The sequence below is a fragment of the Epinephelus lanceolatus genome, chromosome 10 (assembly GCF_041903045.1).
Source record: "Epinephelus lanceolatus isolate andai-2023 chromosome 10, ASM4190304v1, whole genome shotgun sequence".
Taxonomy (NCBI): domain Eukaryota; kingdom Metazoa; phylum Chordata; class Actinopteri; order Perciformes; family Serranidae; genus Epinephelus; species Epinephelus lanceolatus.
The window spans coordinates 41,005,466-41,019,023 of record NC_135743.1 but is presented as its reverse complement, the minus strand read 5'-3'; the positions used below and the strand labels follow the sequence as shown (position 1 = coordinate 41,019,023).

The 13,558-nt window shown below is 41.5% G+C and overlaps 1 long non-coding RNA gene across 1 annotated transcript in view; it reads right to left on the bottom strand.

Annotated features, from left to right (window-relative positions):
* LOC144464433 (uncharacterized) overlaps positions 1-13,558 on the bottom strand; it is a 29,955-nt gene that overhangs the window by 10,891 nt on the left and 5,506 nt on the right. The window contains exon 2 of the long non-coding RNA XR_013492130.1: positions 13,479-13,539. This is a non-coding gene — a long non-coding RNA (uncharacterized LOC144464433). The remainder of the gene's footprint in view (positions 1-13,478; positions 13,540-13,558) is intronic.

Sequence of the window (13,558 nt, the reverse complement as noted above, 5' to 3'; positions counted from 1 at the left end):
AGGTTGAATATCAGGTTAATATTGAGTGCACCTAATGGATTTTTGCAGTGTTTTCCATTCAGAACACATGGCACAGCTGATCCTCCTGGAGGGGAGCATTCCATTCTGTTCACTGCTTTCAAAGTCTCTTATTTCTGTTTGTTTTTTTTATTTTGTCTGCAAATGATTTCGAACCTCTCCTTGTTCGGATTGAGGCTCTGAGTTTGTGGTGTGGTGTTTTCTTTTATTGTGAAACAATTTGTCCAACCTGAAGCCCCTTGAGACTTTACCTGTGATTAAGGGCCAAACAAAAACACTGGCTTCTCTTAATTTTCAGATCATCTTGCTGTTGAAGTTGTCAAGTGCTTCAGCACTGGACTTATTAAAAGTTGTTGGTCTAAGTTTAATTGCAGTAATCTCTGAGGGGACCTGAGTCACACTTTTTCCCCTTCCGTCCAGTTTATAGTTACAGTAATGCTGCACCATTACGTACTATTCCTTAGCCCTATTGATTTCCGTGGAACAAAGACCAAGTTTTTTATTTTTTGTGTTGTGTTGTTTTGTAAGCTGTATCCTGGGGAAGGATTACAGATGAAGCGCCTTGATGGCTTTGGCTTGTTTTCATTCAGCCCACAGCCAGCGGCAGACTGAGCTCGTTGCTGCAGTAACAGATTATGAAGAAGTGATTTACACATGGATTTCCCATTTTTAGTAGCTTTGCTTGTAACTGCTGTTGGCTAATAGAACAAACAATGCAAGGCTGCTGCTGTTTGTTGTCCCTGTGGCACAGCACCTGCCACCCATTGGGACATACAATATCACTCTCTGTGTGCTCTACGATGTGCAGACCTGGAGGAATATGAGCATATTAGAAGTGTTTTACAGGCCTGTGTGTAGCACCTGTAAACATACACTCCTAACAAAGCCTGAAATGATTATACAGAGATTCTAATGATTCTATGTCTCAGGTCAAGCCAATTTTATTTATATAGCCCAATGAAAATAAATCACATATGTGCTTAAGGGGCTTTACAATCTGTAAGCTCTTTCATTACTTTTAGGAAGGAATCCTCCCTTTACTGGTTTTGTTTTGGATCTTTGATCATTTTAAGTACTCTCATGAGCCTTTGTTAACTTTAGTCTTACTTTAACACTATCCCCACCACTGACACAATTTTCTGTCATTTATGACAGAAAGCTAGGCCTATGCTGTGGAAATGCAGACAAAAAAGTTTATGGTTGCGCAAGCTCTGAAGATGTTGATGGACTCGGACTCAGACAAGTCCTGTTTTGATCAACATTCTGAATCCAATTTGGACAAAGTGACAACGTGTTCCCCTATACTTCAAGCAGATCATTATCATTATTATTATCATTATAATGATTATTATTATTATTAATAATACAATTTAAAGTGATATAAGGGAATAAGAAAACAATGTAAATGTGAAACTGATTTTGTACTTGAAAATGACATGAATGAATATGCAATTTTCTCAGGTTTTTATCCAAAATGTTTTTTTTCCCTATAATGAAAATGCACAAATTTAAGTGTTGATAAAAACAAAAAAAGGAACTGAATAGGATAATATTTTTTGTGTGTGTGTATAAAAACAAAGGTCCTTTCTTTATTTTGATGTATACACTGTTTACGTATTCATAGAACAAATTATTCTGTAGGTCCTGAAAAATTAGTGAATATTATCAAAAATGCTGGCGGTGGCTGGCAACTTAAAAATAATACCCTGGCGGGGAACGTGTTAAGTAAGGGGCATATTGATGATTAGGAAAAATACAAGCTATATTTAGTCCTTTTACCATGTATGTGTAAATGTCACAATGCCATGAAACAGATTTGAAAACTCTTTAAAGTAGATTACACTGAGTCAAGCCATGCTGCACTGATTTGCACTTTCATGATCAGCTAAGAAGCCCCCTGCCATGCCAAGTTGCGCCAACTGCAGCCGACCCCTGCAACCCTGCTTCTCCTCCTCAAACAAGCCGTGTGTGTTGCGAGACTCTACTCACCGCTGTCTGCAGGAGACCAAAAAAAGGCGTTTTTAAAAGTCCCTGTGTTCAGCTCTCAGTACTTTTGTAGCTTCTGGCTGAATCTCTGTGGTCTGGAGTTTAGTTTCTCTTCTGTGTCCTGTTTGTACTTTAGATATCTGCTGTTTCATGTTCGCTATCAGCCATATTAGAAGTTGTGTGAAATTGCTGCTTGAAAACTCAATATTTCCTTATTTTGCTGCCTAATAATCTAAGTTTTAACAGAAGAAAATAACGAGGGACTTTAACTGTTAAGAATCCGTAGGAAATTAAATTTGTCTAATGATACTGAAGGGAGAAAGAGAGAGCAGAAAAAGCCACAGTGAGATTTTCAATGAAGAGCTGCAGACAACAGGATCTTACTGCACCTTATAAACAGCTCACGGCCAACATGTAAACTTCTTTTACCTGCCCTGCTGTGGAAAACACATGCAACAAAAATAACAAGGGACTTTAGCCATGGATCAGTTTGCTGCTTTTAAGGTGCTGACACACCAAACCGTCATCAAAGAACTAGTGGCGACGAAAGCCAACTGTTGTGTCGTCTACGTCGCCTCACATCGCCCTGTGTCAGTTGCATTTGAACACACTACAAAGACTACATCCAACGGCCAAGTAGCACATACGTTCTGCACCTGCGTGAGAGGAAATAACGCAAAAAAGGAAACCGGAAGTTCGAGGAATGCATGAGATAAACAAAGTAGCGGAATGAGAGAGTGGTACATCCTGTCAGCTGAGGGGTTTCCTATCTGTGCAGCCGAGCACCGCAGCACCTCCACGGACTATTACATCCAGATGGTCCCGGTGTTTTCTCCGCAGGCTCCACTTCACTCAACTTCACTCAGCTGCCCGACAAACCCGCTGCTTCTTCCCACTTTAACATGAATAACAAACCAGGGCTCAGTGCTCCGGTTGGATCCAAACGGAAAGCTGGGGCTAGCTGGGAGGCTAGCGGAGGCTAACTGGCTGTGCTTCCTCCGGTCATGCTGCAGCTAACGCTCCGCTAGCCTCACAGCTAGCCCCGGTTTGTTATTCAGGTTGAAGTGGGAAGAAGCAGCGGGTCTGTCGGGCAGCTGAGTGAAGTGGAGGAAGCACCAGTTAGCCCCGGTTTCACTACAGGCAGATTCACTCGCTACAGGGGCGAGGAAATAAAACCTGAACAGCCAATCAGAGTGATCTCTCTCACCAACCAGCTCCACCGCCTATTCAACATGCTCAATCGGCCACAAAGCCACAGACGCTGAAGTCCTGACGGTGCAGGACACACCACAAAAACAGACGCTCACCGACGGCCCGACTTTGACCGACGGTCAACCGTCTGCTTGGTGTTTCAGGGCCTTTAAATGTCATCACTCAAGACGGGCCGTTATCAGTTAAAGATACACCTTCGACTGGATAACCCTGTTGTCATGGAAATGCAAATCCCTGCCATGCTGGGCTGATGTCCCTAACCAAACCAAACCAAGCCAAGCCAAGCCAAGCCAAGCCAGCACATGACTTCTGATAAAGGGTATTACTATGACAATAGGGACACTCTGTGCCTGTCGCGTTGCTTGAAAGAGGATTCTTAACTTAGGGCCTGTGTCCACATAGCATTTTTCTCTCAGCGTCATTTTACAATCACCCCCACTGCTATTGCCCCCACAGGGTGAGAGTGTATGCGGATGCATACATCTGCCAAGAGAAACACCACAGTGCCCAGCGTCTTTTTTTTAGAGTGCTCTGCCTTTTTTGACTGTGTAACCAACATTTTGTTAAAGTAGCATTATGTTAGCTACCTAGCTAATGTTTAGGGCTGTAGTCTCCTGGTCAACTAGTCGATTATTTGGTCGCTATGCTCTCATCCGACCAAATTCTCATTAGTCGAATAATCGCCGTGTTACTTTCATAAGGAGAAAAGTGCTACATCAATAGCTTTCCAGGATTAATCCATTATTTCCTGCGGCAGGGGGACAGGCTAGGTTATCTGTGAAATACCCCCTTTGTTGACAGAAAGTTGAACTCACCCACCGTCACGCTCAGCGTTGCGGTGACGCAGACCTTCTGTCTGTTTCTGTGAGCTGAAACCATTTCCCTCAGTGGAAACGAAGCTTGTATTTATTTGTATTTCAAAGATAAGAAACAATAAGTTGTGAAGACAGTAAAGCCTCCACTAAAATAGCATTTTAAGTCTTGTGTGTGATTTATCCTTCAGGGATTTATACTTCGGGATTTATCCTGGCTTCATATGAGCAGAGGAAATCTCTGCTCGTCGCTAGGCTAATGTATACACTGTAAAATGCCATAGGCTGGCGCTAATAATGTTAGCATGTTGTATTTGTTTGGAAAACGTGTTTAGTATAAGACAGTTGTTTTGTCAGTGAATGCTGTGAGTTGTAATGGAGCCAAATTATGTGCCATTACCTTTGTTAAATGTTGCTTTTTTTTCCCCATGACTAATTGATTAGTTGAAGATTATGTGTGACTTTAGTCTACCAAGATTTTCTTTGGTTGACTACAGCCCTACTAATGTTTCAAAATATTGTTGTCATAGAAACAAAACCAATGCTGAGCATGTCATATTAAAAAAAAGGCGCTGGGAGAGCTTTTTCATGCCACAAATGCCACTGGTTTTCTGCCGAAGAAAAAAGCTATGTGAACATCCACCCTAACCCTTGTCTTAGTATTTAGTAGCTTACGGAGTGTAGACTGATGACTGAGCATGTTAGTTTTAATTATGTAGTTGTTTGCCCATTTATCTGGGTTGGGTTGTTTTTAGTGTTTTTTTTACTTGTTTTCTGTTGAAGTAAGCATTGATTTTAAAATAGATAATTGTGGAGTGTTACAGTGTTCCATTTTTAATTTTGGTCCACATGTCAGGAACAGAGCTTCTGATTGGTCGACAGACTCAACCCAAGGTGTAATGGCATTGTTAGTGGACAGCTAACAACAACAACAGTAACTGTTTTCCACATGGAAAAAAAAGATAAATAATCACAGAAGACTTTCAGGTTTGGATTTATCAGAAAGTTTGGATTCATCATTATGGATTTATCTGACTAAGTCTCCAAATATGGCACAACAGTAAGCTTCTGGTCAATAAAAAAGTAGGTCTCTCACATGTAGTGTTCCAGAGATATTTTCATATGTAATACCCAACATACTTCACGATATTGTCAACCTGAAGCCTATAACATTGTAAATCAGATTGGGACATTTGGACAGGAGACATGCAGCAGCAGTAAATAAATCAATGCTAATTATAAAAAAATAAATAAATAAACATTGTAAATTGGCACTAGACATTAAAAAAGTTGTCAGTCTTGCTCTCTGCACTGTGATATTTTGTTAATTTCCTATAATTTCTTGTAAATTCATCAGACAGATGAATTATTGATGTGCTTGTGAACATGGACAATGAAATTACACAATACAGTCTGGCAGACTGCGGGGTTGCTAGACTTCTGGCGGTTTTAGTGTTAATGAGGGAAAGCAGATGGAAGAAACCTGATGAAGAGCATCAGAGGAGGGTTCCCACCTCCAAGACGGACTAGTCTCGCGCTGTGCCAGCACTAGACGAAGGTCTGGCTGAACTCATCACATTCCATACAAAGAAAAAAAATGCTTGATGGTTGTTTGTATTTCTTTGACCCAATTACAATTGTTTTGGGCAGTGCTAAGCCCAGGATGTAGCGACAGTGCCCTTGCAAAATAGTGTGGCTCAGAGGTAGAGCAGGTCGTCCACTAATCAGATCAGCGGTTCGATCTCCGGCTCCTCCAGCTTGCATATCAAAATATCCTTGAGCAAGATATCAAATCCCTGATAGCTGTTCCACTGATGTGTGAGTGTTTCAAAAACTGAATAGCAGGTGGCACTCTGTATGGTAGCCTTGGCCACCAGTGTATGAATGTGTGTGTAAATGGGTGAATGTGACATGTAGTCTTAAAGCACTTTGAGTTGTCCGATGACTAGAAAGGCGCTATACATGTGCAGGTCCAGTTGTACGTGGGGAGGTGAACCCTGGCATTAGAATGTAAAATTTGCTGCAAAAAAAATGCCACATTAACAATAAAAGTTTTAGCATGTGGATTGCTAGCTCGAAGATTGTTTTTGTTTCATGCACAATGCTAAAGCAAAGTGTGGAGATAGGACTGGCTGTGCAAGACTAGTTTCACATAATGACAGGGATTTTGAAAACGGTAAAATGTAGTGGAAGGGGAGAATAGGTGGCCAATGGCAAGCTAATACAGCTGGTCTAAATCTTGTTGGTCAGACTAAGGACGGACAGACATAAAATAGATGCTGTGTGTAAAGAATAGACCTACATTGTAAAATTGCAGCATGGACAATCAGGATGCCAAAATTAAATATTGTCAACATTTACAAAGAGCATGGAGAACCTGAATCTATACAAATGTACAAGAGGCAAAGCTCAAGCATACCATTCATACTGATAGCAGAAAGGAAACTGACACAGAGTGAATGAGAGACAAGGACAACATGCACACAAGGGAGAGGGGGAGAGAGAGAAGAGGAAAGGCTGAGTCTCCTGGAGGACAAACATCCAGATCCGAAACATCTGAAATTGAGCACCAACAGCCAAGGACATGGAGAAATGAGGGAGAAAAGCTGTGCTAGTGAGACAAACAGAGCACTGGAGAAATGCAGGGGTTTTCATAAAGTTTAACCTATTTCTATCAACAGGTCAAACATGGACTATAGTACTCAGCTTCATACAGTAGTATGCTAGACGGATAATGGTAACAAATACAAGCCCAACATAATCAAAGAATAAGCAACTAACTGAAAGTAAACAAGTTTGGATTTAAAGGTGACATGCAAAATGCAATTTTTCATTCATTGCTTTTCAACATAAATACATGTCCCTGGTGTGTCTAGAGACCCCAAGTATGAGAAGAGATAGTCCTTGTTCCTTTTCTCCTGCTCCATCTAAAATCGTTGTAACTACTGGCTAGTCTGATTGCTGCCTGTTATGATGTCTTATGGGGTTAATTTGCCATAGAACTATAATACAACTAAACCAGAGTCTCTGACTGGCGTTGAAATTTCAGAATGGGCAAGGTCACATTACTTTACCTCTGCCAGCAATTAAGACCACACCTCAAGAGGCACTAAACTCGGTACAGTATACCCTTGACGGTGGAGCTCCACATTACTGTAACACTAAGTAGGCTCTCCACTAACATAAGAATACCGCCCCATCCCACACCTTTTTGGTGAAGGCCTCTCTACAGCTTGCATGATAACCCAAGAACCAGTCTCCGCCATTGTACGTGTACTCAAGTTACGCTTTATCAAAGGTCCAAGACAGACTGATTTGAGGGACAGTGTTAATGGATTCAGGGATATATGGGGTTTTCCTCAATGTGCTGGAGCTATTGATGACACACATGCCCATAATAGCCCCACATGTCAACAAAGCAGATTATTACAATCGTAAGGGCCATTATTCAGTAATAATGCAGGCTGTAGTAAACCATAAACTACAGTTTCAGGACATAAATGTTGGTTGGCCTGGAAAAGTACATGAAGCGAGAGTGTATGCAAACTCTTCACTTTTCCAGAAAGGCCAGTCTGGAAGACTTTTCCCAATGTGGACTGAAGGATTTCAGAGGTTAAGTGTTCCCTTATCAATAATAGCTGATATCCACTGCTGCCATGGGTCCAGAAAACATATACTGAAGGACAGGGCATAACTCAAGACCAGCCACAGTTTAACTACAAACTGAGTCGAGCAAGAATGTGTGTAGAGGTGGCTTTTGGCAGACTTAAAGCTCGCTGGCATTGTTTACTCAAAAGAAATGATCACAACATTAAGATTATTAATCAGGTGGTGACAGCTTGTTGCATATTACACAGCATATGTTAAAGCAGAGGGGGTGAGTTGGAGGCACATCTTCTGGAAAATGTGTCAGATGAAAGAGGTGGACATGGAGGATGAAGAACCTATCCCTGACCAGGCCATTGGACATGACACACGCAGGGCACTGACTCAGTAGTTTGCTCAACTATGAAATGATAATGGTCTAAGCTGCTGTGCCTTTGGTCAGTAGGTCTGAAACATTGAAAAATGACTGAAGACATTTGAATTTAGTTTTTGTTATTTTTTTAAATGAAATGTTTGAACACAACATTCTATATAGTTCCAGTTATGCAGTCCTATGCAGTTTTTTCTACTAATCTATGATAAACATGTTTCAAAACCTTATTTTCACATACTTTATTGTAACATCGTAATGTGAAATGTAAACCAACGTAAATAAGTTCTGTTACCAACACAGAGTTGCCTAATTTAAATATTATCTGTAAACACCTAATAGGCACAGGGGCATAAGAGGTAGACGTCAGGTGATATACTGACATTGTTTTGCATAAAGAGCCAAAAATAAAAAAGTGCATTGTTTATAAATGAACAAAATTGTTTGGTAACATTTTTTTTTTACTTCAGTCATCAATGTTTACAAAAGAAAAAAGCTTAATTGGCTGATCACAGTTTCTGTGGAACAGTCATCAGGTTGCCAAAAATAAAGTGCATTGTTCATAAAAGAACCAAATAAGGCTATTTGGCTAACAGGTATTAATGGTCATCAGTCATCAGGTTCCCCCAACAAAATGATTCTATCACAAAACAAACAATACAAGGAACATGAAAACCTTGAACTAATGTTCTCTTTTTATGGCTGAAATAGCTATTTAGTTGAACTTATTCAGCTCATGCAAGACATATGAGAGTGGCTCTCCAAGACTATGAAATGATGGTTCTTCTCGTAGATGGCTGTGAGAGACAGTCTGATTAGGGTATGGTGGTGCAGACAAGGCTGGTGCACTATGCGCAGCAACAGTGGTCATAACCTGGGTGATCATGTGCATCATGGCCTGGTCACACTCCATCTGCACTTGTTGCCATCTTTCTTCCAGTTCCACATGGAGCTTATAGCCCTCTCGCTCTACTTCCATCTCTCTGCAATGATGTTTCTCTTCCTTGAGAATGAACAACACATGGTCTTGCAATTGTTGTTCTGTTACTGATGATATTGGAGTGATTAACTCCTTCATGCTGCTTGTCTTGACAGTGCTAGCTTTAGGACTACCTGTGTCAGCTTTAGGTTTAGCAGGTGGTTTGCTCCACACTTCACCTGGAACATCTGAAGTGTTCAAAGTGCTTGCTGCCCCTCCTCCATCTTCAGAACCATTGTTGCTCAACTCACCAAAACTCCTCTCAGTTTGTGTGAAATAGAAAGTTAGTCATTACTGTCTGCCATACAATACAGTAGGCTTACTCCTGCATTATTGTTAATAAGTACAACCTTGGAAAAAAGGTGTGTAGTTGTGTAGTAGTTGTGTGTGTGTGTGTGTGTGTGTGTGTGTGTGTGTGAGAGAGAGAGAGAGAGAGAGAGAGAGAAATAAAAAAGAGAGGAGGAGTTAAGAGAACTGTTATGTATTAGGCCTATTATAAGCCTACTGTTATTACTAATTTGCTAGTCATTAATACTTTAACCATCATCCTTGATTATAACAAAGTCTTGACATTGTACATAATTAACTGTACTTTATGCCAATAAAAGTGGTTTAATTACATTAATTACCTTAATTACATCCTATTTAAACCTCCCACTTTCATTTGTACTGAAAACTGTAGGAAAACCTTTGTGTTTCTGTGTGTTGTGGACAGTTGCTGTTTGATGTTTTTCCTTGTGGAGTAATGCAGTTGTTTCGTTGTCAGACCAAAGTACTCCTCGTCCACTGGTTGTGCTGTCGTTACCTACGGCCATGGTTCCATTGTTTTTTAAGCGTCCCTCTGAAATAGCGTGTGGTCTGTCTACAGCAAGCCTGGAATGTTAAAATACCATTGCAAAAGCAAAAGTGGACCCGAAGCTTTTTGTGTACACACTGCACAAGTTGAGCAAATGCATTGTGGACTTGAAGCAAACCGTACTGAGTACAGTTTGCTTCAGAGGGGTCTGAGTTCTCTTGGAGTGTTCACATATGCGCAAAAAATGCTGGGTCATCACTCTGAGTCTGCTTAGAAGGCTGAAAGGACCAAGTGTGAAAACACCCTGAAAACACCCTTAAACATGCCTAATGTTAGATAAATGGTTGTGATTGGCCCTTCAGATCCCAAGTTGCTAAAAATCTGTAGAAAGGGTAAGGAGACCAGACAAACTGCCAGAGCAAATAAAACATTATTTCGCAGATCTGTGTGGTTCCAAGGCAAATGCAATTGACCTATGGCTAAGTCCCGCCCTCAAACACGATGAGCCAATCACAGTGCATATAGCCATTCCCATACACTCGGATATTCTCCGCCTTGACGTTCATTGAAATCAGGGGTGGAGCAGTGATTTTAAATGTGGGGGTGTTCCAGGGGTGGCACATGAGCACCATATCCTGCCTGCCTTTGGCTGTTTCCCTCTCCAAAATTAATGCTCCTAGACAGTATTCAGAGGTTCTTCCAACATAGAGTCGGTCATTATGAACTGAGAGTCATTCATTATGAACATGCATATTTATTAAAACAAATTTAATCTGTTAGCAATTTTTAATATGAACATATACCAAACCATATCATTGTAGGCTACCTGAGAACGAGAGTGTAACGAGAAGCTCAAGCCTTCCATGTATCCATTGTCACCATAGTAACATAGGTTGCACTTTTGACACAGGCGCAAGTTCCGGTGCATACTGTGACGTGGGCTGCCTATAACTCCGTTTATCTCAGTTTACATGCAAACGCGCAACCGGAGTTTTCCAAAATCTCCACTCTGGCCAGAGTTTTTAGAAAGACTCGTTTTCAGAGGAGAAATCTCCGTTTGCGTGTAAACGAAGGGCACAAACGAAGGAAGATGTCTCCATTTATCAAAATCACCGTGTACATGTAAACGGCCTCTGATTGTCCCACTGTGGGTGCAGCGGGGCACGCACGTGCACGCCGACGCCGGCAATCGCTCGCCCACGCCGAGCCTATCCGCTGTGTGCGAGGCTCCACAGGTGACGCAGATCAGCTGATGAGTAATCACCTGAGCTGGGGAGCGAGGCAACGGACGCTTTATGGAGGACCGGGCAAGGAAAAGGACACTGCCGGTAAGCATTTGGGAGTGATGCCTGCCTCTATGGTTTCAAGACCTGGCAGTGTTTGAGCCTGTTAATTGAATTCTTTGTTCACTGGGTCACTTGTTTAATTTAGTCATAGACCTTATGTGGCACATGGCATAAAGTTTGCATCGCTAATTGTAATCTGTGACCCAGGTCCTATTAGCATGCGTTGTATTAGCCTGCGCTGTCAAAATATTTCATTTAAAAGGATATATTAAAATAGATTATTAGTTAATTATTTGGTAAGCTGACAGAAATCAGGTACAAGTCTTTGAGTAAAAGTGTAAAATATCAATAAAACTGAACTGTAAAAACTGTTAAAACATGTAAATTAAAACATTTATTTTGGTTAAAAAATAGGAATAAAAATAGGACTAATTAGTTAATCTATTTCATTTGAAGCTACTCCTAAAATCCTTTTTTGCTGACGTGAAAGTTAAAGTAGCAAATGTGTCTATAGTTTTATATGTGGTATTTAGCAGTGCTGTGCTTTTGTGTGCTGTTATAGTCCATCCTAATTTTGGGTGTTTTCTGTGCTCATCATGCAGTAAAAGAAAGTTAAGTGCACTGACCGAGACGAGACCAGGTCTGGACAACAAGGGAATAAAGGAGCCGTGTGTTACCCCAAGAAGCGCGCACTAACCAATATGGCTGACGTAAAGGCACTGGAGGAGCTGAGAGCAGAGAGGACAACTCGCCTTTTTTGTCACATTTCTCATTCAACACGCTTTAAAAATATAGAGGACCAATACAGACCAATACAGTGGACCATCACTATGGAACAATTTGGAACAACTTACCTGTATTAAAATCAATAACTACACTGCCATTGTTCAAAAAACAACTGAAAACTTATCTTTCATTTTGTATGTCCAAAAAAACTAAAAATACAAATAAAATAACATCAGCCCTTAAAAACAATTATGGGTGAAAATTTCAAACTATTAACACAGAATTTAATTGACATGCCCACATTACCTAACCAAAAAGCCCAAAAGTGTTTTTCCTGCTTTCTCTGCGGGACACAAATTCTCTGGCAATTGCCTTCCTGTCCATTATGTCCAGTTTTTCTTTATGAATATGACACACGGCCACACTGTTCAGCCGTGTTTGTGTCATGGTGCTCCAGAGCCATGTCTTCAGCCTCTGTAGCCCACTGAACCCTCTCTCTGCCTCAGCTGACGACACTGGCACAACAATAAGCAGTCTGATGAGTGTCTCAACTTGATCAAAGAGGCCACGGACCTCTGAACACATCCTCTGAAGGATACCAACAACATCACTGCTGGACTGGAAGTTGTACTTTGCTCTGAACATAGGAAGCTGTACCTTCAGGCTATCTGCATTGAGCTCTGGATACTTTTGCACAGCATCATTTATCTCTCCAGTTAAGAGGACTTGCTCCAATTTCTTTATCATTTCCATCCCTTCCTGCTCAAATCGTTCTCTGATCTGAACATCCACCACATCAAGAACTTTGTAGTACTCTGCTCGATAGTACTCAGTGGGAGATGAATGCACATGTGCAGGAGCAGACCCAGTATAGCGCTGAGGTGGCTTATGGTGACATGGGGCTGCAATTGGTGTTAGACTGAGTCTCTCACACATTTGTGATGCATTCCTGTGAACAGTTTGGAAACACTCTGGGGTTCTTTTTTTTGCAAAGGTTTCTTTCACACAGGCAACAGCAGAAAGCATGCCATCTATAGTCTGTGTTCTGTGCTGGATAGAAACATTGAGAGTCTCCAACTCTTCTGTTATCTCTAAGGCAAGCAAAGGGCCAAGAACAACATTTCCCTGCTGAAATTTTTCATATAAGCCCTGGGCCCTGCCTGCTGCATCTGAACGACCTGTTGCCATCTCACTCAAAGAATGCAATACATGCTCATACTGGCTCAGCACAGCACGTATGGCTCTTGTCCAAACTGTCCATCGTGTGGGACAAAGAGGTCTTATAGCCTGTTGTGGCCCCTCCTCCATTTTTGCGATGCCCTGGAAGATATCCTTAAGCTTGCCTGACTGGCCAAAAAAACCTCCCAACTCATGAACCCATTCCATGGAGTTACGAATCACAGCTGAGGCAGTACAGGCTTGCTGGGTGATGACGTTCACACAATGTGCACCACAGTGCACATATGGAGCAAGTGGTTGCTCTCTCTGAATGATGGCCTGTGCTCCTGAGTATTTACCAGCCATATTCGCTGCTCCATCGTATGCTTGGCCTCGTAAACCAGTGATGGACAAGTTGAGGTGCAACAACATGTCCTTCACCACCTTTGCCAGATTTTCTCCAGTGGTCAGTGAAACCTCATACAGGCCAATAAATTCTTCATGCGCAACCAAATCATGGTCAACATACCTCAAACATAATGCCTGTTGTTCCCAGACTGATCTCTTGTGCCATCCATCATTATGGAGAACTGCAAGGGTGGAAATGAT